The sequence below is a fragment of the Ornithodoros turicata genome, chromosome 6 (genome assembly GCF_037126465.1).
Source record: "Ornithodoros turicata isolate Travis chromosome 6, ASM3712646v1, whole genome shotgun sequence".
Taxonomy (NCBI): Eukaryota; Metazoa; Arthropoda; class Arachnida; order Ixodida; family Argasidae; genus Ornithodoros; species Ornithodoros turicata.
The window spans coordinates 70290582-70311280 of NC_088206.1; the positions used below are offsets into that span (position 1 = coordinate 70290582).

At 47.6% G+C, this 20699-nt stretch overlaps 1 protein-coding gene across 1 annotated transcript in view; it reads left to right on the top strand.

The window, feature by feature from the left end:
- LOC135397253 (Kv channel-interacting protein 1-like) overlaps positions 1–20699 on the top strand; it is a 318617-nt gene that overhangs the window by 73076 nt on the left and 224842 nt on the right. The window contains exon 2 of the mRNA XM_064628703.1: positions 17776–17834. The gene's annotated coding sequence lies outside the window, so the exon portion shown is untranslated. The remainder of the gene's footprint in view (positions 1–17775; positions 17835–20699) is intronic.

Sequence of the window (20699 nt, forward strand, 5' to 3'; positions counted from 1 at the left end):
TATTCCATATCGACTTCCGCTGATGGAGAAATGATTGGACGACGGCCATATTAGATATGGAAGAAGAAGAAGAAGAAGAAAAAAAGCACAGCGGGAAGGAAATGTCGTTTCCGAGGCCGTCCGTGGGAAAGTAATGGGGACATGCGTTCATTTGGAGGCGAGCAGCCCCCCTATATATGTTGCAGATAATGCAGGCGCACACCTTTTTCATATCCCTGCTGGCGCCGCGATGTAACTGGGGCTGTGAGCGGAGTGCGGAAGGATAGATCGGGAGAGGACAGCAGAAAGGAGAGAGGGATACATGGGGGTTAGTAGTAGACGTCCTGGGCCGACTTGAGGGGAAGTGTGCCCACATCAATCTGGAAACCAAGGAAGGAAAAAAACAACAACATGAGATAACACAGCCGGTAGGGGGACACGAATCCACCACGTTTCGGATCGGTTCCATAAGCCTATCATGAAGTCGGCCCAAGACGTATACGGTCCTCTTCCGCGTAGCACGTTGCAAGATACTCCTTCTGTGCTGCTTGAGGCTTCCTCTGGGTTTCCTGTCTTTTAGTTGTTGACAGTTGTTTTAGTTGTTTAGTTTTTTGTTGTTAGTTGTTGTTTTAGTTGTGTTGTTATTTAGTTGTTGACACGGTTCCTCCTGAAGCTGGCCCGTCACGCATACTGACCTTTCTCTCTTCCACTCCTCCTGTCGTCCTCTCCATCTGTGCGCGTCTGTACACCGCACATGGCCGCAGTTGGTTCGTGGTGCTAAAGCGGAATTGGGGGAAAGGGGATGCTTCGAAAACGTTTCTTGAACTACCTTCCCTGTTTCTAGAAGCCTCCCTTAGCTCCCGCTACGTCGACCAACGCCGCAGTCCCTTCCTCACTGTACACATTCAAAAGAGTACAATTGATTATGGAGAAACAGGAAGTTGTGTTTCATATCAACTTCCTTTTGTTGTCGCCAAAGGATGCAGTGAGCTGGAAAGAGAAAGGAAAGGGGAAAGAAGGCACAAAAGGGGGTTACAGACAGTAGAAAACTTATTTTCTCTTCGTATTTTCCCCGTCGGGACAAGGCGCAAGTGGAGGCCAGCTTTCCAAATCGATTCTCCCGGGTCTCCCCTTTTGTGTTTATTTTATGATCCCTGAGACTCGCGAAGACAGAGATGCATGGCCCATAATAGGCGGCAGGAGAGAGATGCGTTATTGTTCTGCCCTTTCAAGCAGCGCTGTTCAATGTTTCATGTTCATTGGTGCGCATTCAATCCGAGCAACGCGATCTGTGTCTGGAAACGCTGAGACAAGCGCTTCTTCTGCCCTGTCCTTTCTGTCGGCGTCGTGCGTGTTCTGCAATGGTCCAGTTATGTTTGCGGATTGACAGCCGACCCCTTGACCTCAGACTCATTTTGGGACCATGGGACACACGAAAGCAGATGTCCGTCTTACGACCCTTCATCAAATTCCTGCAAACTACCGGCCTGATCGACTCTCTCTAAAACCCTGTCAGCGTCGTCAGCATCATCCTCATCACCATCCTCGCATTTTCCCCCAATAGCAATGGGGTAGCATTCTGCTCAATGAGCGGAAGTCATTCCCATATCATCGTCATCATGTATTTCTCTCTCTCTCTCTCCGCCCCGTAGCATCGGAACTCACCTGGTTGTCCCCTCTCCCTGTCCCCCACTCCTTCCTGCTGTCCTCTCTCCGTCTGTCGCTCATAGCCACAGTTGCTTCGCGGCGCTAACACGCAATCAAAAAAAAAATCACCTGGTTGTAGCGTTCCACAGCGGCCTCACTAGGTAGTGCGTAGGTCGTGTACTGGTTATTGATCCCGATGTTGCGGTTTCAAATTCGAATGGAAAGTGACCGTTCTTATAGGGACTCTCGCATCCGTACCGGTCGATTCCGAAACTATTGTGTGCGAAAATCGCCGAATGCGCCGAAAATCCGACGCGAAGTGGCGGCGTTAACGATGAAAGAAGGAAGTCGCTGAAAAGGTTAGCCAGCTGCAGGACTCGAACCCACATCTTCCGGAGTCTTAGGCACTTGAGGCTTTCTGTGTTTGTCCTTCTCTGTGTTCCAGCCTCGGGACATCAATTTCCTTAGTGTTGGTGGCGTTGTCCCCGTGGAGTTCGATGTAACACATGGCAAGAGCAGACGACGCATATTGAGAGTATTCCGGGATTACCCCTCTCTGGAAACGTCACCCGCACAAGGCCAATCGGAGAGCGCCCTTTGGCGCGGACGATGCCAATCATGGAGCGGCTGGAGGGACCTTGGTAGCCTTGGCGACCGTCCGACCGATTGGCGGGCGGGCGAGCCGGAATAGTAGGGGCCAGCGTCTGCTCTGTGATCGGGTTGCGGACTGTTGTTTCTGGTTAGCGTCGGACGTGTTCGTACAGCCAGGAGCGTGACACCGTGTTCCACGCAACATGATCGCGTCAGAACTCGCACTGGTAAGCGAAAGTCGGCGTATTTACCGACGATTTTTCGCTTAGTGTATTACGATGCGAACGCCAAGCAGACGACCTCGGAGACAATCGCCTGCGCTTGCCTCCCATTCGTGTGTCTGGCTTACGTCATCATGCTTGTTAGCTGCAGCGGGAGTGCGAACATTTAAGACACGGTTATTTTATATGTGAGCTGTTTTCGTAAGAGGAACTTGGCCCAGTTAACTGGTGGAGAGGTGACCAACATTACCGCATACGCCCCCGGATGCGATAGTGCCTTGAAAGGGACTGTCGCATCAGGAAACCCACCTATGAAACCGCGATACCAGTATCTTCGGCATGGGCCGACAACCTACTTGGCTATTTTTTTTTGTCCGAAAAGTGCTTAGATATTAAATAAAGGAATTTTAAAGATCAGCGCTACTTCCGCTGCTGCAGAAGCTACGGCGGCGTGACGTCACTTGCTAAGCGAAGGAGTGAGAGGGTGGCGCTCAGAGGAGAAAGGCACGTGCAGAAAAAAAAAAAAAAAAAACGAAAGAAAGCCAGACAACGGCGGGGATCGTACCACGCATCTCTCTCGATTATCTCTGTCCAGTGTGTTAACCAAATGCGCTACGCTGGCATCTACTTTCCTGCAACTTACCTACACTCTTAAAAATGAACTTCACCACATAGCTCGCTCCTAGCCAACCATCATCCCGAATGACAACGTTCTCGCCCTAGATTTGTTGAAAACGGGAGGAGGAGACTATTTTGTGTCGTGCATAATGGGCACAAAATAGGCTCCTCCTCCCGTTTTCAACAAATCAGGGGCTAGAACGTTGTCATTCGGGATGATGGTTGGCTAGGAGCGTGCTATGTGGTGAAGTTCATTTCTAAGACTGTAGGGGCCTCGATCAACCAACGGAACACGCCCTCACTCTCTTCGCACTCTCTCCTTCATTTCTTCTCGTACACACTTTAGAGCACTGCACGGGCTGTATTTTTAGGCCCAGGCCCGACCCGAGCTCAGCCTTCCTTTGATTTACCCGCCCGGACCCGACCCAAGCCCGAAGGATTCTAAGTTTCTCGGCCCGAGCCCGATAAATTTATAGGCTAGCCGGCCCTGCCCAGCCCGGCCCACTGTATCAGGCTGTAAAATTTGACCGTGGCTAACTACGGCGGCTATGTACGAGCACGGCTCGGGACCCATAACGGTCAAACCCAATCCCAGCCCACGCCCACAAAAGAAAGCTTTACCCGGGCCCGGGTTTTCGGGTAAGCCCGAGCCCGTGCATTGCCCTATACACACTACACAAGTACGAGGCAGGCGCATCTGGCGAACACGACGGAAAGTAAATGTTCTGTGGCTGAAACACAAACAGATGGACGCAAGGTGCCGAGGAACATGAACGCTTGAAATACGGCAGTCGTCGAAAAAGGAGAAAAGCCAGACACCGTCGGTAATCAGCCCATTTCAGAGGTTTCAGTCTCACAACAGTTACTTTCCATCCTGTATGTACCTTTCACATCCGCTGCCGACTGGCTTCGTCACCGACTATACATTGTTACGAGACACACATTGGATACACCCAAGCAGCACAATGCACTGAAAGTCGAGTGCAATCGGGATGGTCGGTATGTGTCTTGTCAGCGCTCTTTAGCTTCACGAGTCTGTTCAAGTCCTTCCACCTACCCGTCCACCCCTATTGCACTCGACTTTTAGTGCATTGTGCTGCTTGGGCAATTTTGTTATTATCATGAAAAGGTGTAGCTCCAGATAAAGTGATCGAAATCCCCGTTGCTGGAAATAAATGTGATATCTGACTATAAAACGCATAGCTGCGCGCGGAAAAATGCCAACAGCGAACTTAGACTAATCTATAGGCATACAAATGCAAACACCGAACTTGGACTAACCTAATAACATTAACCAACAGCCTGTTCCGCGGTGTCCGCCCTGCTAAGCCTAACGGCCCTCTAAAATGTGGCTTTTGTTCGCTAAGAGGACTTGGGCCCACATCGAAAACCCGTGAATTTGAGTGGTCAAATAGTGTAGTCGGATTTTTAAACACGGCATGTCATCTTACGAAGCAATCGGGCATTTTCATTGTTTCGAGACCGTGAAATCGGGGATTCGGGAGTTTTGCAACCGGGAATATCGAGGCCCTCCCTGCGTGAAATACCGAAGTTCGCGGGACGCTAACCGCATTCTGCTAAAACTCATCCAATTCATTGTCGGTCGCCGCGTAGTCAACATCGGGGCGAGAAGCCGAACCGGAAGTAGCTAATCGACGCCTCTATCTCATTTCCGTTTCCAACATGACGCCTTCCGGATACGACACAGGTCGAAGAGACGACTGCAGTCCAATTTCCGGTCACTCTGCGTCGCCGTCTCGTTGCTGGATGAGGGTGTGAAGACACGAATAATGTAGTGGTAATAATGCTAGCGTTAACACGATAAAATTTGCACTAGACTGCTACCAAAAATACTACGGCGAAAATTAGGGGTTGCGCGTGCACTTGTGCATCATAAATGAGTCCGATATAAAACTCCAGAAATGCTGATTGTCTTGAAGCGTGACGAACATTTTCGGAAGTTTTTTACACGAATGCAATGTGATAACGTCTTGGGAAAAGTGAAATCAGTATAATTTTTCTCGGTCACTACATGAATGATGTTCCGGGACTCGCGCGCACGAAAATGCTAGAAGCGAACTTAGACTAACATGGATGAAAACTGCAAATGAACTTGGACTATCCTGGTAATAAACTAACCAATATGCTGTTTCGGTGCGTCTGCTCTGCCTAACGGCCGCTAAAATATGGCGTTCATTCGCTAAAACGACTTCGACAGGAATCGAAAACTCGGGAGGCTGAGAGGTCAACTGCTGATATCGGATTTTTAAATCTTGCGAAGCAATCAAGCATTCTTTTTGTTTCGAGACTGTGTATTTCGAGAATTCCGCAATTCTCGATTCGCAATTGCGCAATTCCGCAGCCTGGATTATCGAGGCCCTCCCCTGACAAACAACCCATACACCAGCTTTCGGGTATTTCGTCAACCTGGAATATCGAGGCCCTCCCCTGACAAACAACCCATACACCATCTTTCGGGTATTTCGTCAACCTGGAATATCGAGGCCCTCCCCTGACAAATCACCCATACACCAGCTTTCGGGTATTTCGTCAACCTGGAATATCGAGGCCCTCCCCTGACAAATCACCCATACACCAGCTTTCGGGTATTTCGTCAACCTGGAATATCGAGGCCCTCCCATGGCAAACAACCCATACACCATCTTTCGGGTATTTCGTCAACCTGGAATATCGAGGCCCTCCCCTGACAAATCACCCATACACCAGCTTTCGGGTATTTCGTCAACCTGGAATATCGAGGCCCTCCCCTGACAAATCACCCATACACCAGCTTTCGGGTATTTCGTCAACCTGGAATATCGAGGCCCTCCCCTGACAAGCAACCATATACACCAGCTTTCGGGTATTTCGTCAACCTGGAATATCGAGGCCCTCCCCTGACAAACAATCCATACACCAGCTTTTGGGTATTTCGTCCCGGTGGATCCCCATTTCGGCCCACAATCACAGACGCCACGCGGCCGTCGATTACAAACCTACTGTTTCATGTACCGAGTTCAGATACTTCCGAGCAACTTGAGCTGAACGGCAGTACGGTGAAGCGTAACAACTGGCTCGTGATTACGTCAGTCGACCGTGGTTGCTTTGGAAGCTAAACCTAGCGGAATGCGTCGGCTCGCGTGCTTTAGAATTCGTTGTCGCACGTCGTGTGAAAGCTAATGCAAGGGTGCTCCCTTTCACAAGAGCGACTGCTCGAATGACGGCCTTTATTCGGGCAAATGAGTTTCGATATTCGTGCTAGCGCTGTTTCATTTCTCCTTAAGGGGGTTGGAACCTGGGCACTTCCTGAGTACCTGTCTTCAACGTGTCCTATGTGTGCTTTGGAGCTGCATGCAAGTTTGTCAGCAGGGGTGCTGCCCCCCTTTGACCAAATAATATGATATATAGGAGTCAGGGCCAATGATGGCGTCAGAACCAGAACGCAAAACGGAATACGGAAATTCCTAGGTCGTTAGGTCGCTAGGTTCTTTCTTCAAATTGGCGCCACCGGAGTCCGCCGAAAGCCCCATTGGCCGACGGGCGTTTTGTTGTTTCTTCGTTTACATTGCTCTAGACTGAAAGAGTTCAGTCAGGAAGTCACATTACAAGTCTACAAGTAACATGGTTTTGTTTTTGATAGTTGCTTAGTTTGATGGAAATAATTCATGCTCGAGAATTTATGTATTTCTTATCCTCGTTGAACAACATGTTAAATAAATTACGTTTAAGAAGAACTATACGGGCACGTATTTTCTCCTGAAACTGCACTAATAGTTTGTATTCATTCATTATTCATTATTTTCTACTAATTACTGTTTTTTCATTAAACAAATGTACCATATTCTGCTACAAACCACTTCTTAGTAGTAGCTTTTTTTCTCTGGCTTTTTAAGCTCTTTTTAAAGAAAGGACTCGAAGGATTCGAGATCCGTAAGATCCGTGGATTCGCACAACCTTTCCTTGGATTCGGATTCGGATTCATCTCGTAGTTCATTGTTGGCACCGCGAAGCACCTGGTGCTCGTGATTGCGTACAAGGCGAACGATCCGTTAATGAGCTTAACTGGGACAGCTTCCGCGGAGACCAGCGGCCGATCGCGTGTTCGCCGCCATCGCGTTTAAAAGTACGACAGACGACTCGCGCCGCGGTGTTCGTTACGAAACAAGGCCGCCTATAATCTAAAGCATTCATTCGGGAGCATTTTGTAAAAGGCTAAGAGGGGCAATCGATTTGGAAAGAGCTCAAAAGCATCCACGTAATACGGCAACAGTTGCCATGGCATCTCCAAGAGCAGCGTCGTCCATGGCAACCGGGAAACTGACATCCTTTCCTGAGGGAACAATGGTGCAACCACTGTATCATGGGGGAATTTCACCATCCCCAATTTTTGACTCGGGTTCCTTCGGGGTTATTTGAGTGCGCGAAACGGGATACGTTCGTCGAAATCTGCTTTTCCAGGCTCCTCGCATAAATGATGCGGGATACGATGCCATGTTCTTCATTTCCGCAGACAGGGTTTTGCTTTGCATGGTGTGCGATCTTTCGGTTGTACACATGCTCCGTAAAGGTAACGCAGGTAGAATAAAAATTCAGATCTTTTTTCTTGGGGGGGGATATATGCTTATTATGCCTATCACTTTCACGAACTGGAGACTCTTTCGTGCCGGCCCCCAAACATCTGTGCACACCGGTATGTCCCCAGAAGCCGTCTCGGAAGCCATTCGTTTCTGGGCGCTGTGGTCCTGTCTAAAAGGGTAACAGGTCACGTCGGTCATTCTCCAGCAATTATCCACCTTAGAGCATTACGTCGCAGGGCAGAAAGAACGGCTCGTCGAACAGGGCAACCTCCTGACATTGTAGCATACCGTCGGATGAAAGCTAAAGCAACGCGAGAACTTTAAAAAGAAGACCGGAAGCCTTGGCGTAAGTTTTGTCAACACCTTTCACCGTTTGACCCGGCCACAAAGGACAATTCGAGCTCTGAAGGATGCGCCCCCACAAAAGAATCCTTTCTCGGGATTGGCTATCGTTAAAGGTGTAGACGAAACCACACTAGAGACAGATTTCTCCGTCGTACACACGACACCGGCGGCTGCCTCGACGACTGCGGTACACAGCAGTTTTGTCCAGAACTTGACTTTCAAAATTCACCATGACTGGCCCCATCCACCATGGACCGCGACTTCACTCTAATCGAGCTAAAGGCGACTTTGAAACTTGCGAATGTGGGGTCATCCCCGGGACCAGATAACATCACTTATGCCGCGCTGCAAAACCTTGACGGCCGGTCACTCCAAGCTCTCCTTTATGTTTTATAATACGTCTTGGCAACACGGGTCCCTACCATCTACCTGGAAGGAGGCGTTAGTCGTTTCCGTCCTGAAACCAGGCAAACCACCAAATGACTTGTCCTGTTTTCGCCCCGCGAGCCTGACAAGCTGTGTGGGAAAACGGGTGGAGAGAATGGTTTTGCATCGTCTCGACTGGTGGCTCGAAAAACAAGGTGCGTTCCCTCACGAAATGGCAGGCCTTCGTCGCCACCGAAGCTCCATGGATCCATTTCTCGACCTCGTTTCTACAGTCCAACATGCTCGCGCACATCGGCGGATCGTTGTATCAGCTTCCCTCGACATCAAGCGCGCCTATGATACCGTCTCGCACACGTGCGTGCGTGCTGCACGTCCTGCGCTTTCTTTCTTTTCTTTTTTGAGTATCTGTTCGACTCTTCAGCTGGCTCCACGATTTCCTTACGAACCTGACTGCCGCTGTCCGCGTATCCCACGGCCAAAGCCTATACGCATCCCGGTCATCAAGGCGCCCCAGGGAAGCATTCTGAGCCCTACACTCTTCGATGTGGTAATGGCAGGCCTAAAATCGATAATTCCTCGAAAAGTAGCATTCTCTGTGTACGCCGATGACGTTGCCCTTTGGGCAGTAGGCAAGTCACGACCAGCCATTCAGCGCCGTTTGCAGCTCGCCTTAAATAATGTCCAACTGTATACCTCACGCGACTTGGTATGGACCTTTCGCCCGAAAAGTGCGTCGAGCTCCCTTTCACCCGCAAGGCTATGCGAAGCTCCCTTCTTTGAGGTGGGGCCAAAAAGCTCGAGCCTGTACGTTCCCATCGCTTCCTTGATGTGGTCATGGGCTAGGACCTGCGCTGGACTGGCCACATTAAGCACATTTGAAACCAGAGTGCAGCGATGGCTTCCTGCAATTAAACATCTTTCTGACTTTTGATGGGTCTGTGATCAGCACTCCCTCCTTGCCGTTCACGCGGCTTTGGTGAGGGCGACTGTGCTTTACAGCCTTCCAATCTTGCACAGAATTTCCACAACGCCATTAAATACCCTTCGGACACTGTATGCCCGAAGCCTTCGTCGCTTCCTTGGCGTTCCAAGAATGGCTAAAACACGGCGAGTCCTGGGTGAGGCTGATGAACTCCCGGTGTAGGTTCTCCGTGAGCGTGAAACGGCTCGACGCTTCCTACGTTTGCGTGCGCACGTTCCTCGTCACCCCGAGGTAAATTCGATACCGTCCTGAAAGTGATTCCGCGTAGCGGTGAGGACACGTCAGGCTCTCACTGGCTTCATAGCTAGAGACGTCACACCGCCAGACGCCCCCTGGTCTCTGCCTGTGCCGCCCACCTTCGTACGTCTTCCGGACCTTCAGGAACGAAGAGATCAGGTTCCCCCTCAAGTCCTTCGAGCCCATTTTTATGCTCCGGTAGACGCGAAGCATACACCGATGGCGCATCTCGAAATGGCAAGTCCGCCTCGGCATTCATCATACCGTCCTAGGCGTAGTGGAAGGACGTCGCCTTTCGCGTCAAACCTCATCCACAGCTGCGGAACTCTATGCCATACTTTCCTTTCTGCAGCATATCGTTGATTTTACCCCCGCGGGCATGGGTCGTGCTCACCGACTCTACATCTGCGCTGCAAGCAATTTAAAACTCTGGCATCCGAGGCTCATCCGCAGCGTTGGTGTCGCCAGAGCAACAACAAATATAAATATAAAGCAGAGCCGAAGCGTCCGAGTTACAATCTTTCAGAAAAGCGTACAGTTTCTACAGGCCTGTCATTCACTTTACCAGTTCGTTTAACGAAACCTCGTACTTAAAGGTACTGTAAAGCAGTAGACAAGCATGATATGCCGGTGATGTGACTAGAGACTTTGTTGCTTCTAAATACCATATGCGGAACCATACGAACGACAACGCGCTATAAATATTTTTAATTTGCCATGAAAGATGCGGCGTATTCGAGCGGTGCGACGCCTGGTGTCAAACAACCCCCTGTACAGCGGGCAACACTGAAAATTGGTATTACACACTATGACATCGGAACTTCGTTATTTTAGTAACAATATTATTAGTTTTCCTGTTTACCTATGCATTCTGAAACCCCTGTTAACAGTTTAACCTGTTAACCCCTGTTTTTGCGAAGTAACCCAGTGCTGGCCGCTGTTCGATAGGGGGCTCTCCCTACTTCTCTGCTGCGCCTGCGTGCTCCTTTTGTTCGCGGCCTCTTTCGAACGAATAAACTCTCTGTGAACAAACAAGTCCCGACGCTGTCTGGCTTCTTGAACGTCTGACACATTTTTTTCAACGGCTCAGCATTTCATTTCAGTTCGCTTATCCGTTTATCCTCAGATGTGGATCGTTGTGAGGATCGCAAGGGCGGAGTTTATGGTGGATTGTGGTGGATTGTTATGTCGGGCCCAGTGTTATACGCATGCAATGTGGTTGCTGCCGTATGTGTCAGAAGTACGGATTCATTTCGAATACCTAGTACAGTGTTGCCCGTAATCTTTAATTGTAATTTTCTAATTAACTGCATCGTCGATTGGAATGAAACTTGCACAGTTTTTGTCCTGGTGGCTTGGACTATCGAATAGCCACACTAAATGACATTTGATCGGTGCTGCCTTACAGTACCTTTAACGTCCCTGGCGGACGACGACGTCTCTAATGAACCTGTACCCTTTCACAAAGCTGCTGGCGTACCCGGCCGGGATTCGTACCTACCTCTCGTTTGAATTGCTTCTCATTGTCATCGACAGCGTCTGTTTTTAAAGCATTACGCGATCACGCCATTACAAGTATCGACTCGATTATAATGCGACAACTACACGATAAAAAGATCTGTTTGTGGCGTACCGTACATTAACGTCATACAAGGCGGCCGTGCTGAAAACAAGCCTGTTTGGATGGCAACAAAAGGTTGATAGCTTACCAGGGGGAACTGCTTTCAAAAGACTGATCCCATTGATGCAAACGAGGGACAAAATACATAACGCCTGTGCATAATCATTAGCGTCATTTTTTAAAATAAATGTATTGACCGGTTCGCTTCGAAAAGCGTTCGTAGCTCACCCGAAAGAGAAATTCTCAGAGCCGAGCCTGCTGTCCTTTCTTTGCCTCCTTTGAAGAAAAGAAACAAAGAAATAGCGATTAGGGCAACAGAGAGAGAGAGAGAGAAAAGGAAAAGATGCTCGCTGGTAATAGCGCTAATATTGATAGTAAGGAATTGGGAGGCAAATAAACGATGACGGTACAGCTAATTAAACGCCATGGCCGTTCTTTCACCTCTTCCCCTTCAAAGCGATGGAAAGAAAGAAAGACACAAAGACTTACAAGGCAAAGTAGCATTTCTTCTATTAAACCAACCAACAAAGAAGCAGTGCCAGCGAAGCGATATACAATGATGGACGTTACTTTTTTTTTCTTTCTTTTTAGGTAGAGATGGGTTACTAAGGAGGAGGGGGAGAATAGGGAAAGGGAATTGGAGATAGGTAATTATACGGCTACTGATGACGGCGGAAGCCCTTCAAAGTCATTTTGCTCGAGAAGGCGCGCAGGAAAAGAATTTTTAACGATTTTTGAAAACCGGAGAATGAGGACGAAGAGAACGTAATGAAAGATGGAGGGGAGGAAGAAGAAGAAGAGGAAGAAGAAAGTGAGGATCGATAGCAGTTGAAGAATGAAGCGAAAGAGGATTGGAGAGACTTTTTCGTGGAAAGGCCACCTTTTAATGTAGAGGATATTGCCTCCTCGATGGGTTTCGATGTACTTTGGTCTAACGTGGGAGCAAACAAAGTCAAAAGTCTCAATGGAATACCCGAGAGCTTCTTGTTGCTGTTGTTCTCGAACAAAAGATGAAGCAGGTTGGTGTCGCGTCTCCGCGTCGCGTTTTGGTCCGACGTCGTTTCAGCTCGTGCATCCGTGTTTTTATTCCCTGCCGCGCGTGCACGCGGATGCCACGCCATGGAGCAGTCTCGGTGGAAAACATATGTTGAATTCCAATCGCAGATTCGGAGCGCCTCCGGAGCAACAAGAGCCGAGAGGTGGTGATGGTGAAAGGGCTTGCCGTTGTCGGCCTCACGTATGTGGGCAACGTCACGACTGACGCCCTGGGGGAATGTGCGTCCTGGGCCGACTTCTAAGGAAACTGTGCCGACATATGTCTGAGAGCGTCTGAGGAAAACCCAGGAAAAACCCCAGATAGCACAGTCGGCACCGGGATTCGAACCCGGGTACCTCCCATTCTCGACGTGACATGGCCAGCACGCTAACCACTGAGCCACGGGAGCTGGTAAGAGCCGAGAGCAAGTCTGTTCGATTGGCAGATTGGGAACAGTTCTGGAGTCTTCCAATGGGAGCTTCGGAGCGGCATTCGAGCCAAGGTCGCTCCAGGGAGCAACCCAGAGTGCTCCTCCAAAATAGGCAGATTCAACCGGAACTCTATGTTACGTGTCATTTGTCGCTTGTGCTTCCTATTTCCTGTCTCTGCTTCGCGAACATGGCCACCTCGCAACGCGTCTTCGCCGTGACTAGTCTTTCGCGTCGCACGTTGGCGATTTTGTTTCATGAAGGAAGCGATAAGTCAGATATTTCAATGGCAACGTTAGGAGATTAGAAGGACCTTCATGTTGCAAAACATGGCGTTATAATGGAACATGAGTACCTTCTTCTTCTTCTTCTTCCTCCGTCCCTGGCCGTCATCCACCGAGGGAGATTGGCCAGGGCTAAACTCCAAGTTGGGCGCAAGTGTTCCAGTCGCAGATTCGGATCAGTTGCTCTATGCCTGATCAAGCCGCTCTATTGCCGAGTCTGCCACTTGCTCCGACTCGTCTGCCATTGGAATTCAACAATAGTGCGCGTTGCGAAGCGAACAGGCGTCGCTGTCCGCAGTGCGTGAAGATAAACGTTGTCAGTGGAACGTTTGCGAGAACGTTTGTTGTGGGCTACAATTCAGTGAACCGGTATTGAAAAATGCCGCGCATATACGGAAACACTACGATCGGACCCGTTCCAAATGAACACGGCCACGATACGTATGCGAGGGCTTCTTCTGCTGTCTCATTGGATTCCGCCAACCTTGGCCTCCTGGGGATCCCATTCGTTCCCAGCCGCCAAAGACGGCTCTGTTTTCATTGCGGTTTTCTTCTATACAGTATAGCAATGTGTGAACTAATTTTAACACATTGAATACTAATTGAAACACGGACTTTCACTTAAGAGCAAGTTGTTTTTACATTTTAGTGCCCCTTTAAGAAGGAAAAGAAATCTAGTCTACGAGCTATCAAAATATTACTGCACCGCGGATAGGGTGACTGAATACAGCGAGGCAACTCTCCCTGCTTGCGACATGATAATGTAATCCGTCGCACTCACTCTGCTCCCTTATTGGCCGTTAAGACTTCCCGCGTGACACTGTACGCTGCGGCAAAAAGTGCGCTCCCCTAATGATGGAGCGTGGTGGCGCTGCGGTATGTCCCCTGACGCGCTATTGGTTCTCCTCGTCCTCCAAATGCGTATGTAGATGGCGAACTAGATTTCTTTTACTTCTTACGTTGAACACGACTATAAGTGGCTCTGGTGGTAGGAGCAAAAAAGTATCGGGAAAGTAAGTGCTAAAGTATTGGGAGGTGGTGAGTTGGAACCCTATCATCGGCTGTCCTGTCTGAAGTTCTCCCTGAGGTGTCCGGCTGACTTTCCAGACGAATGCCGGCGCAGTTCTCCCTGACGTCGTCCCATGACGTACGCTAATCTCCTCTCCTCCACTACTTTCTGCTGCCTTCTCTCCATCAAATCCACGTCTGTTCACGTCTCATAGCCACAGTTTCTTCGTGGCGTTAACGCAGAATCAAAACAAAAAGTGCCTATATGGACAGGCGGTGTCGCGCGGTGCCGCTTTTTTCGAAACGCACGTGTGAACCCAAGCTGCAGCCTCCTGCCCCTCAGTGTCACAGCTCAAATGTTGCCTCACACCTGCTTATCCTAATTCCCCCCCTTGCGAGAAAATTCAAGAAAATTCACCAACCGAAAGGAACTCCCGCAAAAATTAAGCCGCGTTACCGCACTACACATTGCAGCTTGTCTCTTTGAGTTTACTGCCAAGGAAATACAGTCTCCGCGATGTTTTTCATTTCTTTTCTTTTCTTTTCTTTCTTTTTTCGTACTGTGTTCGCCAAGTTGTTCAACGGGATTTGCATAACGGCGAACACGGGTTTTCCACCTTCTATTTCTTATAGTTATATTCCTCTTTCCGTATTTGAGGCAGCTCATGAGTTTCACGCTTGAGATCCTTCGACGCGCTTGCTAAAAAACTAAATATACGTAAGGCGAAGAAAAGTCATCTACGCTTGACGCTTATTGCCAGACTAAGCTGAGTTGGGAAACTATAAAGCGAGAACGGCGGCAGCTAACTTTGGTAGGTCCTTAAGTATAAGTAAGTTTGCCTGTTCATTCTACTCTATAGAGGTTTTCTTCGCGTAAGACGCATTCGAAGTAATCTGCATGAAAATAGGTAGTTGAAGCACCAAGGTAATTTGCACGTGACGCAACGGTGGAGTCGATGGCGTTGCCTAGACAACCGGAAAGCAGACGACGGGGTTGACGGACAACGCGTGGGAAACCTAGCCTTATTTAGCTAAGTGCCGTAAAACGGGCGGGTTAACGCGACGAAAACAACAACAACAGTATATCGCGTTATTGATTACGGCGTGTTTCATTAAAGCTTCGTAGCATCAATCATTTTGAGTCCATGTTCCCCTCTTGCGCACTCCAATAGTATAACCACTCAGAAGCAGGGATCAGAACCTTTTTTTTTTCGGTTCGAACCGGTCCAAGAAAGCGAATTTTGAGCAGATTTTCATGTTTTAAAAGCAGACTTGTACGTAACGCGTTACAAGTGATTGCGTTACTCGTAATCAATTACTTTTTTGTGTAATCTTTCGAGTGATCAATTACATTTTTGAACGAGTAATTTTTCAAGTAACGCGATTACAATTTATCTTTTGAATTACTTTTGAAGTAGAGTCTGACTCAAAATAACAAGGCTCTGTGACAAATTTCCTGTGTCTTTGTTGGGCTATTCTATTGTAGTAAGCGGAAATAAAAATTATTGCTACTTTTCGCGCTATTTCAGCTGCCCCGATCCCTTGGGAGCTGGGGTTTTTCTCTTCTTTTTTTTTTTTTTTATTTCGAAGCGCGCAGGGGCGGAAACTTTTGCATGAATTGAAAGTAACGGCCCGAGTAACGCTTTACTTTTATACTCGTTACTCAGTTACATTTTCAGTCGAGTACTTTGTAACGGTAATCAATTACTATTTCGGAGTAACGGGCACAAGTCTGGTTTAAAGCAAGCACATCCTTACGATTCTCAAACAACACAAATGTACTTTTGTTGTTGCTGCTGTTGCTGTTGCACAGCAGTTGTTCACAGCGACACTGCGTGTTACAGATCTGGATTTCGGGTGCAAGGTCACGGCAGAGCCGTATATTAAAAGGGAGTCTGGCCATTAATGGGTCATGCCTATACCTGAAGCTCCGCCCACTTTTTCAGCCTTCGGACCAATGAAGTCTTGAAATATGGGGCGCTATCAATCAGCCTATCCTCACTATTTGCCCCCTTATCCAACATGGGCAGCGCCATTTTGGGTGGCAAGTGGATTGGATGGGATTGAAATGGATAGCTCTCGCAATCTGCAAAATTGGTGGATTTTTGGTGCCGATTTGATGAGCGCCACCTAGGGAGCGTAAGGCACGTCGGGAATTGTCGTCTGCTTCCGTCGTTGTACCGCTGCCGGCAGAACCACCTGCTGGGACAGATTCTGTTGTCGGTATGATTTTTAAACAAATATACATGAATAGTTGGAATATAAGAGGCAAGAATGTTTATATCCATGAAATGCAGCTGTTAAAAATAAGATTGTACAGCACAGCGCCGTTTTTGTTATGATTTCGCCGTGATCGCCGTGTTCACTAGGCCTAACACCGGCGACAAAACGTATTATTTTCAGTTAGATATCGATGGATGAGCATAAATTGAAACTGATTTCCGAGAAACTTATATTAGGATGTACATTTGCAGCGTAAAATCAGGTTAGTCTGTGAAAATTTTTTGTCGCGAAATCTCCGCTTCACCACAGTTTGTTTTCGTCGCCATTTTGGGTGGCAGTAAGGTGTAATGACGACCCCCTTGGTAAAAAGCAACCCAATAAGGGGAGCGAAACTGTGATTGACAGGTCGAGCCTATTTTTGTGACTCCTCCCAATGGCCAGACTCCCTTTTAATATACGGCTCTGGGTCACGGTAGCATACTGCGCCCTCTATGTTCACTAATCGTATACACCCTGTTACGTCCTCCTCATGCTTGGTCCTTATTTTCGCAGCCCAAGATGAAAACTTGGGTTTGCGACAAAAATCGCGTAGAAGGAAGCCTATACAACTACCAAAAGGACGACCTCAAAACTGACACAATTGAATGAATGCGATAACTGCGAAAGAGGAAATACCTCGCGCACTTGGGTTGCAGTTTTGTTTTGTTCAGTTTCGGTTTCGAATTTGTTTGGCAACGCGGCTCACTCAATCCGTTATGGTAGTTTAGATCTCTCACAACGCACACTACGTCTGAACCGTTTCGCGAACCGGTAACAGCCTCAATTTATTTCGGTTCAGTTCCGGCTGCGTTCAACGCAAAAAAACAACAACAACAACAACAACATTGGGTTTGGTTCAGTTTCGGTTCAGCAAAATATACGGGTTTTTAGCGGTTTTCGGTTCGGGTTCAGTTTCAGTTTCGATCCCTGTTGAGTAGGCGCACTTGGTGTGCCGACTTAGCGCAAAATATTATTCTCGACCTATATGACTCTAAATGGTGAGCGTATACGTACTTTATGTGTACTTGTATGATTACGTGAATGCAGGGCAGCTGGTCTGTCTGCGGGTAAGAAAAAAAGGAGTAAAACAGGGAGTAATGGCAGCTTCTAGTCCCCTATAGGCTGCAATTACTCTCTATATTAGTCCCCTAACCCCGACATTTACTCTTCCAGGACTGCAGAGTCTTCCGAATGCACAGTCTATACGTAAAAATGTGCTCTTGGTCAGTTTGATGGCATCCGGCTGTATAACTCAGTCGTCTTAAAAATTTTGCACCCACACAGAGTAAGGAACAGTTAGCGCTTCTTTCTTCTCGAATTGTGCCTTATGGTATGTCGCGCGATTTTATATCACTCGATATATCACGGTTGACGGTTTGATTCAAAGTATTCTCATGCATGCACGCGAATCATGTACCTGGGGTTTATAGAGCGGGGCGTGAAATGCAGTCCTTACTCTGTGATATTCATTTACTCCCGAAAGGGACTATTTTTTTGTGGCAACGCATTTAGTCCTCAAAAGGAGTAAAATTACTCTCTTTTTTTCTTACAGTGTGGGAATAGCGCGTCCTGGGCCGACTTCGCAGGGAACTGTGCAGGGCAAAACAGCAGGTAGGTCCATATTAGAAGCCAATGACGACGAATAGCGGTATTACTTGCTTATGACCGTACCTGCGCCATTTCGCTACTCAGCAAGAGGAAAACACAACAGAACGTACTAAGGAGCAGTCCTCACTGTGACTGCTGCGCACCGGAGATTCCTCCACCGTCACAGTTGGGGTTCGAACCCGCGCACAACGAACATAAGTGACGCGCATACATACGTGTCATCATCGTAACACGTGACAGCCTGAAGGGCCCAATCGTTACCCGGGTTTCGTTCTTCACGCAGCCGCAACTGCAACGCCACCGCTTCTGCAGTTGTGTCGTCTGCGTTCTTGTCCCAGACGACACGCCTACAATGGAGAAGAAGCAGAGTACGAGCCACACTACTCTCGTTCTAAGATGCGAATGAAGAAAGCAGAAACGCGTTAAGCTAACCAGAAAGGGAATTAGAAAGGCGAAGAACAAAACAGAAAACAGAGCACTGGTTGTATTTACCTAGGCCTGACCACAGCGGACTTTCGTCATCATCGTTATAGATAAAAGGAAAGAGAAAATGAGACGCGGGAGGCAAGTAAAAGGGTTAGCACAATAGTCCTTTTATCTCGCCATTGCAGACCGCAATACCGCGCAGTAAAAAAAGAAAAAAAATAACAGACGACGGGGAACGACCATGAAACCGGAGCTGATAGGGTGACGCGTGTGCTCAGTGTCCATCAGAGAAAGGCATCTAGTACGAAACGAAAGGTAGTAGAAAAACAAACTTAGTTCTGCTTGATATTCTTTGTCGACAGATGTCAATGTCACGACTGTTAGTACGAAAGGAGGGTAGAAGAAAGTAATTAACTTTCGCGGTAGCTTAACAATGCAAATAAATATCTCGTAATTATCTAAAATACAAACGAGCTTTCTCGGTTGTGATGTCGGTACCGCATTAAAAAAAAAATTGTATGAACCGTGCGGTAACAATTTTCTTGTGCCATTGCACGACATGAGTGTTCTTTGCTTGACACGAAATATAGGGGATGGTGGGGCAAGATGAGACAGAAATTTGCAGTTGATTATGAAATTTTTATGTTTCGTGTTTTTCAAAAAACACACACAAAAAAAAAAACTAGCAATAAGCACATTCTCAGGGGTCTCGAGCTTCTGCCCTGTAAATGGGTAACGGACGTCGCCTGTCTCAAATAAGCACAGAAGAAGAAAAATTCAAAAATGCAAGTTGTCTCATCTAGCCCCACCCCTCGGGGCAAGACGAGACATCGCGTGGGGCAAGATGAGACACGCCATGGTGGTAATGAACTATACAAATTAGTTTTTTTTTTCAATCCAAGCAGACAAAGTAAAGCCCGTCTACACAACCCCCTTGGGCCCACCCCCCACATGAGGTGCAATAGAACCACGCAGGACACGGTACTATTTTGCTTTCCCCTTCTTTTGCAGACAAGGCAGCGCCAGACTTATGTGTCGATTGTCGCTCGCGTTTGCGTGCACTGCTGCTTTGCTTGAGATATCCTAGAAACAGGAAAATTTGCTGGAAAATCCTAGGCAATGTGAAAAAAATAAAAAATAAAAAAATCTCTGAGGAACAAGCATTAAAGCTTGACTTATCAGTTTCTACGTTATATTACATTTAAATTGCATTAAATATAAATTACATTAAGTTGTCGCGTTTTGCCCCGTGCATATTATCGGATGCGTTAATTTTTCTGTTCAACACCGTATAAATGCAAGAGTGGCCATATTTTGCATGTATCTAGATGAGTGAATAGAGAAATAGGATGTGGACTTACATTGACGGAATAAGCCTGCGACTCGCTGCTGCACATATGACAAGAAAAAGGACTACAGAAAATCGCGCCTTTTCTGCGGGTCTTTACATTACAGGCCGAAGTAACCGATTTTAGTTTTCTCTCTCTCTCTTCAACGCGAACACGAATTCGGACAATTCTAACGTACAATGAAGCGGACATGCAGAGCCACCTATGCGTAAAGTTTCAAGCGCACGGAGCAACGCGTCTCTGAGACTGGCGGCGTCGAGCAAAAGATGTCTCATCTTGCCCCGTGTCTCATCTTGCCCCACCTCACCCTACGCCTTGTATTTGATTGAAATATGTAACAAGTCACTGAAGTAATGCCATTACGGACGCTGTTACATTTAGTAAGCATTTTACGTAAGCCGTTGGATGTGCCTACTTCGACCATAATTACGTTACATGAGTGGTTTGCCTACCCCGGAAACATGGCACATGAACAAGAGGGTTTGACGCATAGTCAGTGAGATAAACCGCTTTGACCTATAGGAGAGTTCGTTGTTATCAGAGGTCGTCTATGTTGTCCTTTTCATTTTCTCCTTTTTGCGCGTTCACATAGGCTAACACTAATCTAGCTTCGGCTATGATCCTGATGGCCTTTCAGCCTTAATGTATCACTTTTATGTTGTCACTGAAATAAAATTTTAAAAAATGTCCGGCTTCAAAAACACACACGCACACACACACACACACAAATGCGCGGAGGTGTATTTCCTATACTCAGGCATATTTCAAGGCACTTCGTCAGTACGACGTACAGAACATAAGTAAAGAACCCAAAATGAACTACGCTTAAGCAGTACAGAGGGCCATCCAAAATATTTTCAGTTTAGGACATCTCATGAAAGTATATGCGTCAATTTGCCGAACAGCGCAAAAGGTTTTGATGCATGCATTTATTTATTTTTTATTTAATTTTTTTTTTTAGAAAAAGTACACAAACGTGTAACCTCGCTCGTTTACTCTCGACCCGCCCCCGGGGTGTAACAAGGAGGAGAAGGACGACTGATGACGTCATACCGTCTGCGCGGCCAGTCGAGGTCAGCTCCTCTCTTTTTTT